Genomic DNA, 9,829 nt, shown 5'->3' with positions numbered 1-9,829 from the left:
CACTAATTGACCCTCCTTAACATTACAAAACCTAACCTCCAAACCCTTATCAACCATTTTCCCAACACGAACTAATTTCTTTGTGATATTAGGTACATTGACTATATCAACCAGGTACTTTACTTTACCATATGTAATAGATAATGGTACATCTTTTGTATGCATAATGGGATGTGCAATATTATCCCCAATCTGTGGTAGCCATGACTTTGTAAAGTTTGCATTTCCTTAAGCCACTCACCATGACTCTTCAAGTGATTTGATGCACCTGAATCCACATACCATGCATTATCATTAGATTTTGCCACATTTGTAGACATAGTATATAACACGTGTTGAACCACAACTAGCCTCTCAAGATCATCTACACTCATGCTAGTGGTTGCATAATTAATTTGTTGTCTCCTATTTGGAAAGACATGTTCAAAGGGACCATGTCTCCCACAGCCCCAACATACAACATTCCCGTGTTGACTTGTATTATTACGCTGCACATTACCATGACCTCTTGGACTCCCCCTATCTCAAAAACTTCCTCGACCATCTGTGTTTTGTCTCTAAGAATTATTTTGATGATGTGCTTGGTGGCTGCCTCTTCCTCAACCACCTCCATGACTTGTACCGAGCTTGTACCACGTCCTCTTCCTCTTCCTTTGTTGCTGAAGACATTAAGAGATTTGGGAGGTCATTTAGAGGGCCTTGTTGGAGGAGCTCTTTTTTCTCTCTCTTCTAATAGGCCCTCCAAAGACCTCCAAAATTTCCTAATGGGACATGTTCAAATTTATTTCCACCCTATGCAAAGGAGTCTTTCTCGAGTTCCTTCTCTTGCATAATCAGTAAGGACACCAAATCTATAAATGTGGGAATGTTCTCTTGAAGATGGATACTAATCTTAAACTATTTGTATTCTAAATCCAAACCTCACGGACATACTTCCACTTTATCATCATCATCAACTATAACACCAATTGATGCAAGGGACTCACATATGCTCTTTATCTTTAGCAAATAGCCATTGATAGATAGGTTTCTCTTCTATACCCTATTCAGCTCAGTCTTCAACTTAGCTTCCTTGCTTTTGTGTTGGTCACATCCAACTCCCTGGTTCCAATCTTTAAATACTTTTATATGTGAAGTAGTTACTGGTAATGTTGGTGATGTCTCTTACTCTCCATCAATGTACTCCCAATAACCCCCCTTACCCAAAAGTAAATTGGTCATTCTGAACTTCCAAGCATGGAAATTGTTCTTGTCCATCTTCTTGCTAACAATTTGGTTAAGTCCATCACAGTTGGATGACATGTTCTCAACACTTCACCAAGTATCTGAGCAGTAGCCTACTAAAAATAGTCAATTACCATGTGTAACCACAACATGCATACATACACCTGTTTCACAATACTAAACAGTATATGTGAGCACTCCAACCAAAACAAAACTTTATGCACCACCAAAATGTAGATTTGCAAACTCTCGGACGAACTTTAGGGTTTCTACATACAAATGCACTCTAACTCCAAAATGGGGGCCGAAATGGCGGCATAGATTAAGCCAAACTCTACACAAACCCTAGAGACACAATATCCAAAAAGAAACACCTCAATTGGAGATCATTTCACAATGACTTTTGAGAATCTCAAGAGTGCTTCTTCTGCTCCTCTAATCTTCTTAGACAAAACTAGGCTCTGATACCATGTTAAGAGATAGAGAAAGAGAGATCTTAAGCTCTTACAAGTGCACGCATGCACACGCACGTACACACGCACCCACACCACATGGAGGCAAAAACCTTGGTCTTCTTCTTCTTCACTAACTCATAAAACGGAGAGTACAACACAAGGGAAAATTAATACAATGGTCTAGTATGAACCACTAATGAGTGAGCTGGATGGATAAGTGTTCCATCGCTCTGGCAGGTAGACCAAGTTGGTGTAGTTCAATTGTAGTATCACTAGCGAAGATGTGTGTATCCACCAAGGCATGCTAGTGATGTGATGAGTATCAGTGATAAGTCATCCAAGAGTAGTACATGTTGAGCTCAACATCTCAAAAGATAATAAGCTAGCAAAGAAGATAATCATTGGCATGCCTTGGATTCAAACTTACAACGCATCTCTAAATTGGGAGGATAATACATTGCAAGTAAAACACTGAAAGGGGAAACACACAATTACATTCTGCCCAAGTAATTTTCCATATATACAGTAGTTTGATAAACAAATCTTTAAACACTTTCATTCTCTTAAAAGTGTTGTTAACTCAGGGTTTCCACAATGCAACAACAGTGGTGAATGATAAGGATTCCATATCAATGGTGAGGGTGTCTGTTTTGCTGCCTAGTTTTTAGCATTTTTTTCCTATTGTTCTGAATTCTCTATTGTATGATTATGTTTTTATAGGTGCTGGTTGTGGAGAACTCCAATTCATCAACAAGCCTTAGTAATAGGGCTTCAACATCCCATTACAATTTGTGGCTGTGTAGAGGCCACTGCCTCATAGCCTAATACACCCTGGTCGATTTTCTTCTTTATCTTGCAGCTCTTTGCTCGAGCAATCTCCAAAGGATTGTTGTAATTCTTTGACCTCTTGAAATCCACCTTCTCTCAAACTTTGGGATGCAAGCACTCCATAAACTTGTCCAATTAGACATACTTTTCGAATTTGTCAAAAAAGGTATTGAAATCTTTACTTACTTCTTGTTTAAGGGCCTTTAGCTTCACATCAATGTTGACTAGAGAGACCTCTTTGCAGAAATCTTGTAGACACCATGCTTGCAAATCCTCCCATGCCTATGTTAGTGCTCCTTACAGAGCATCTAATCACGCTTTAGCTTTACCTTGCGTTATCAGAGGCATAGTTTGCATTTTTCTTTTGTCATTTGGCATGCATAGAGATAACATGTAGAGCTTGAAATTCGCTATCCGTTCCTCCAAGTTCTCTTCATCTATGAAAATAGGCCCATAAATTTGCATTTCCATCTTTGCAAGCTTCAAAAATTGCTTTTGCTTCGACCAAGCAGAAATCATATGATGCTTCCTTGTGCCGGGGGGGGGGAGGGAAGATAAAAATGGACACACCAGGAACACACACCAATGCTTCTCTATAGCCCAGGTGTCACACAACACCCCAATCCACTACCAAATGCATCAGTTTGTACACTTTCTTCCATTCGATGCACAATCTCTCTCAATCACATACCCCAACACCATAAAAAATCCCTTTCTTTTCTTTCCAATTTCCACAAACTCTCTTCCTTATGCACACACACAGCCAACTCTGGGGGCACACACCTGTTGCCTTGCATAGACCTAAGGAAAAACGAGCTAGAGATAGAGATGACACATGATTGTGATAGGCTATTTAGCGTTGATGATGAGTGTCCAATGATAAAGCCATTCACCCCCTAGGAATTAAACCTTTTGGATCCCAGAAAGCCTCTTTATCTGCACAACTAAGATTCTCTTGAGTACGTGAGAAATTCCTATCTTTGTCAGTGATAGGAAAGCTGGCTTCAAGCCTGTGGGAAACCTCCCCTTCCTCTCTGAAAGGTCCCCAACACGCCGACACCAAAGTCGAGATGGGGTCCTTGATAGGTCTATTGGCTTGTTAAAAATCAAAGTCTCTAGGCAAGAAAAATCTAGGGAATACACATCCTCATGACTCCTCTTTCCTCTAGTGGATATAGAGAACCAAGAGCAAATTGCCCCTCTTCCTTGTTGTTGTAACACCAACTTGGCAAAGGCCTAGCTTTGCCTCTTACCCTCTTGGCTACCCTTTTACATGATGAATGTACAGAGGATTTCAAGCTCTACATGCTGTCTCTAAATTTCCCCTCTCTACGTATTACTTGGATAAATCTTGTACAATATGCATCCATTGTCGTGGAATGACTACCATACCTCTATTATCTTGATTCTCCATTTAGGCTTTGTCGTGCACAATCTGCGGCTATGTAGAGGCCACTTCCCCATAGCCTGATCCACCCTAGTCAATTTTCTTCTTTACCTTGCGGTTCTTTGGTCGAGAAATCTCCACAACATTGTTGTAATTCTCTGAGCTCTTGAAATCTACCTTCTCTCAAACTTTGGGATGCAAGCATGCCATAAACTTGTCCAATTATACATACTTTTCAAATCTATCAAAAAAGGTATTGAACACTTACTTCTTGTTTAACACTAGTTCTGTAATTGGGCACTTAAGTGTCCTGTTTTCCTACCAAGTTTTGGCACTTTATTTGTCAACATAGAAAGAAGTATTTTACACCTTGCTTCTACTATAGGTTGGTTATAAGGGAAAGAAAACACTAGATTTTTCTCCATGTCAAAATACAATCCATATGGAGACAGTTCTGGTAAGTTCTAAGTCATAAATTTTAGTAAAATTTCAAGTTGTTTTGCCAAAAAAATAAATAAATTCTTATATCTTTTTATAGAGAAGGCCTTTTTTATGTTTATAAAAGCCAAGTGTTAGCACTCAGTGTTACAAAACAATGGAATGCACTTCAAAGACAAGTTTCCAAGTCACAAGCAAGTTATAAACATAATGTCATACTTGAGCACGTGCTGAATAAGAGCATCATTTTGGTCTTCCAAAGGTCCGCTCATGAAATTGGTACTATTCTAGTGCAGTTTGACAACTACAAATGACTTTATATGTTTAAACCAAGAAACTACGTATTTTTTGGGATCCCTAACTCAATTAAATCTCATTGCTTGAACTCTATCTTGAATTTTTTATCGTGCAAAGACTCTTTAAAATATTGAGTTCTCCGTAATAACATTGAAACCAAGGTTTTAGGCACCCCAATTGTGTATGTACCATGTACTTTGATACATTTTGTTGATCTACATAGAAAGTTTAATATTATTTGAGGTTTTGAATGCTTTATGTATCAAGAATGAAAATATCAAAGTTTTCTCTTATGCAGTTTTGAATATTTAAAATGATCCAATAATTGTTGCATACCAAATCCCTTCTACTTGCCACCTTGAGTCCTTGTGGAAAGGGCAAGAAATGTTTCACTTTCTAAAACTCACAAATACATCAAAAACATATTTTTCTTTGTATACAATGATATGCTTGAAATGGCCATATCAAATACATGGAACTTTCCATTATTTTACATACTCCAAAGTCAATTTTTTTGCAAACGAAACTTTCAATTATCCATAGAAAAATTATGAAGAAGTCACCTAAAAGGTCGCTTCATTTTTTCTTGAGCTTATAAAATTGATTTCTTCAAAGCATCAACCGCAGTCTTACGAGGGTCAACTTGATGAGTATAGTTCTTGATCATGGTAGATTCTAAAATGCAAGGTTATATTTTTAAAAGACCCTCTAGCTAGCATGATTTTAGCATATCAAGAGGGTTTTCTTAAATAAACCATCTAATGCAAGTAGCATTTAATTTAAATTTGTAAAAAAAGGACATTTAAGTGTCCTGTTTTGGTACCAAACTAGTGTTAAGGGCCTTTAGCTTCACATCAATGTTAACCAGAGAGACCTCTTTTCAAAAATCTTGCAAAAACCATGCTCGTAAATCCTCCCATGTCTATCTTAGTTCTCTTTTTAGAGCATCTAATCACACTTTAGCTTTACCTTGCATTATCAGAGGCATAGTTTGCATTTTTCTGTCGTCAATTAGCATGCATAGAGACAACATGTAGAGCTTGAAATCCGCTATCCATTCCTCCAAGTTCTCTTCATCTATAAAAATAGGCCCATAAATTTGTGTTTCCATCTTTGCAAGCTTCAAAAATTGCTTTTGCTTCGACCAAGTAGAAATCGTATGATGCTTCCTTGTGCGGGGGGGGGGGGGGGGGGGGGGGGGGGGGGGGAGATTAAAAGGGGGAAGAATGGACACACCAGGAACACACACACCTATGCTTCTCTACAACGCACGTGTCACACAACACCCCAATCCACTAGCAAATGCATCAGTTTGTACAATTTCTCCCATTCGGTGCACAATCTTCTCAATCATATACCCCAACACCATCAAATCATCAAAAATCCCTTTCTTTTCTTTCAAATTCCCACAAACTCTCTTCCTTGTGTACACACACAGCCAACACTATGGGGTACACACACCTATTTCCTTGCATAGACCTAAGGAAAAACGAGCTAGAGTTAGAGACGACCAATGATTATGATAGTCTATTTAGTGTTGATGATGAGTGTCCAATGATAAATCCATTCACCCCTTCGGAATAAAACCTTTTTGCTCTAGAAAAACCCCTTTATATGTGCAACAAAGATTCTTTCGAGTACGTGAGAAATTCTTGTCTTTGTCAATGAAGGGGAAGGTGGCTTCAAGCCTGTGGGAAACCTCCCCTTCCTCTCTGAAAGGTCCCCAACCCGTCGACACCAAAGTCAAGATGGGGTCCTTGACAGGTCTCTAGGCCTGATAAAAATCAAAGTCTCTAGGCAAGGAAAATCTAGGGAATAGACCTTTACCATTGACAATGACTTGGGTCTATAGCCCTAGAAGAAGACCTAGTCCTATCTCACAACGAAAATGGGACATCTTAAAAATCCAAAACTCTTTCGGCCCTATAACCTCCACAAACTGGGCTAAGGTATCCTCAACCAACACTTTTTTCCCCCTGACAGGTGTTCACAACCGTTGGTGGACTCCTCTTCTAAGTGAAGAAGTTTTCTAAACGTTTTTAGCACAGGGGGATGGATAGTTACCTGACTAATCAGGTCCACCCGTCCTTGATTGGCAAACTTAGTCAATCCCAACTTACCACCCTGCACTCACACATGGTTCTTTGTTTCCTAATTACTACCACATTCTTTTGACATGTAAAATAATGGTTTCCTTTTTAGCTTTCCCGTACAGTAGTTCATTAAAATAAGTCTTGAAAATCGGTATTAAAAATAGTCTTTTAGTAAACAAACATCTTTAAACTTAAGACAGGGTACAATCAAACAAAAATATTTACCATAATAACCATGATCAATACTCTTCTTGTCTCAAGACCATCTAAGGGTGAAAAACGACACCCATTCCTTATTCATAATCCAGCGTGGAAACCATCACCCAAAGTTTGGGGTGCCCAAACACCAAAGTAGTTGTCCATAAAATCGGACGGCTCCCTTAGGATAAGAAACGGTCTCTTAACTTAAGTAGAAACATCAAGACATAACACGGAGTAGAAACCCATCGTTCATGGGGGTAATCGACTTATCGGTGGCGTCAAACCCATCCTTATTCATCAAAATATACCAAGGAGTCGGAGGTGTCTTGAAATAAACTGTCTTAACAATGATTTCTTAGTTCAATCCAGGCAAATCCAAAATATTTCTTTCCTAATCTTAGAAGATGCCTTCCGTTTTCAACCAATTTCACCTTTCTTAAATCCTTACTCGCTCTATTACGTATGCAATGTTATTACTTGAAGAAGAACTTGAATTATTCAAAAATTAAATGATAATGAAGACCTACCTGAGACTGGTCGAACATTTGTTGCAGTGCTGGGGCCTGAATGCTTTCATCTATAGGTCTACTTCTAGGCCCGGCCTCGTGGTCCTGCAACACTCTAGCCCTCTTAGGAATATTGCCTTTCTTATCAAATTGAGGGTTTTCTCGGGTCCTCTTTGGAGCCATGACTTCTATCCTTATAAAAAGGACGTCTATTTATTAGGTAAATCATCAAAATCTTGATTCTTACCATTCTATAATTTATTTCCATTTCTTAGCATACTTGCTTAGATCCTGGAGTAGTTAAGTTGCTTATAGAATAATTATGAGTTTTTAATGTCTTTTCTCGGAATTCTTTATACCTTAGTATTGCCTAGGGAATTTCCTAATTAACTATGATAACTTTCCTATTAGTATTTTCTTCAAATTGTACTAGAAAACGGTAGATTCTTAGGATAAGATTTTTTTACTTACTCACATAGCCAAGAAATTTTTATCCTAGATTCTTTTTGGGTATTCGAGGCCTCCCTAATTATTTTTTATAAACTTTTTGCACCTTTTTTTCTATTTTTTCCATCTTTATTAACCCCAATTTTTTTTTCCCTTCATATTTATTAGATTCATTATCTCGTAAAGATTGATTTTCCTCAGCTTCCTATCAGTGGTTTATACTTTTCGTAATTTTCCTAGAATATTTTAACCAAATTTTCTATTTATCCTAATTAAATTTGGGCTTAAAATAGGGTTTTTGGTCTAATATAATTACTGAAACTAATTAATTGATTTTGGTATAATTATCTTGGCTAACTAGTGATGTTTTTTAACTTTGATGTAATTATCTAAGCTATTTTTTTTAATTTACAACTAAAATCAAATAATTTTAGCTTAAGTAAATAGCCAAACTAATTATTTGGTCATGAGCTACTTATTTTGGTTTATTAATGATGTTTACTAACTCTAATAATTGCCTTATAAGTATCTAAGCTAATTAACTATTTTCTCCTTTAATTTACAGCTAAAATGAGATAATTCAAGCTTAATTAAATAGCTAAACTAATTTTTTTGATAATGAAATAATTATCTTGGCTTGATAATGATGTTTTCTATCTCAGATAATTAACTTATAATTATCTAAGCTAATTAACTAGTTTTTTCTTTTGATTTATAGCTAAACTTGATTAATTTTATATTAATTAAATAACTAAACTATTATTCTATTAATGACATAAATTTTCCAGTTATCTAAGGATGTTTTCTAACTTTGATAATAATCTTATAATTATCTAAGCTAATTAACTAATTTTCAACTTTAATTTACAGATAAAATAAATCAATCTTAGCTTAATCAAGTAGTTAAACTAATTTTTTGTTAATGAGTTAATGTTCCTTGCTATCTAATCCTGGCTATCTAATAATTTTTTCTAACTTTGATAATTAACTTATAATTAAGCTATTTAACTAATTTCCTCCTTTAATTTACAACTAATATCAGTCAATTTTAGCTTAATCAAATCGCTAAAATAAATTTTTATTTATAAGATAATTAGCCCATGTTTTTAACAATGTTTTCTAACTTTGATAAATATCTTGTGATTTATTAGTTAGTTTACTAAGTTTTCCATTAGTTTTACATTTGAAAATAGCCAATTTCTATCTAATTAATTATAAAGATTTATAAGAAATTATGATATAATTTTCCTAGCTTTCTAATAATATAATCAAGCTTTGATAATTATCTTAGAGTTAACTAAGTTTGTTTAATATAATTCTCATTAATTAAGGTCAAAATTAATCAATTTCAATCCTAATTAGGATTAATAATTAAGTAGACAATTAATTTTAAATAAGATTAAGTAATCAACAATTTACTAATGTATAAGAGAGTGTTTAATAGTAGAGGATAGTCTAATTTTCTTTAATTAATAATTAATTTAAAAAATTAGATATAAATTAATATAAATTGTTAATTAAGTGAGATTATCATAATTATGTCCCTTAATTACTTAGATTTTGCTCTCTTAGTGATTTATGTGAAGTATCTCTCTTGCAAGAGAGATTTCTAGCTAGGACTCCGAGTCTGATACAATTTTTGAAGCATAGGGTCCTATTCATAGCTTTTTCTGGCACTCACACGCTCTCACAGACTAAAAATGGCACTAACTTGTAGCTCAAGCAGCCCTCAAGTTCAAGATGCTGTTCCCTACTGCTAAATCAGTCTCTGGCAGGTCAGTGTGTGATGGCCCTCCCTAGCACCTGCGTGCTTTAAAAATCAAATTTGCTAATTTTCAGTTTTTTTTTGGTAAATATCTGGGAAAATATAATGAAAGTCTTAAGCTTAAATGATTACTAAAAACCATTCGATTATTTTTGCAATTTAAAGTGGCAGTAAAACTTCTAAAGGGA

Source organism: Adiantum capillus-veneris, chromosome 26 (assembly GCF_014529385.1).
Source record: "Adiantum capillus-veneris isolate H3 chromosome 26, ASM1452938v2, whole genome shotgun sequence".
Taxonomy (NCBI): Eukaryota; Viridiplantae; Streptophyta; class Polypodiopsida; order Polypodiales; family Pteridaceae; genus Adiantum; species Adiantum capillus-veneris.
The sequence above is the reverse complement of the archived record's forward strand: the minus strand, read 5'-3'. Positions refer to the sequence as shown.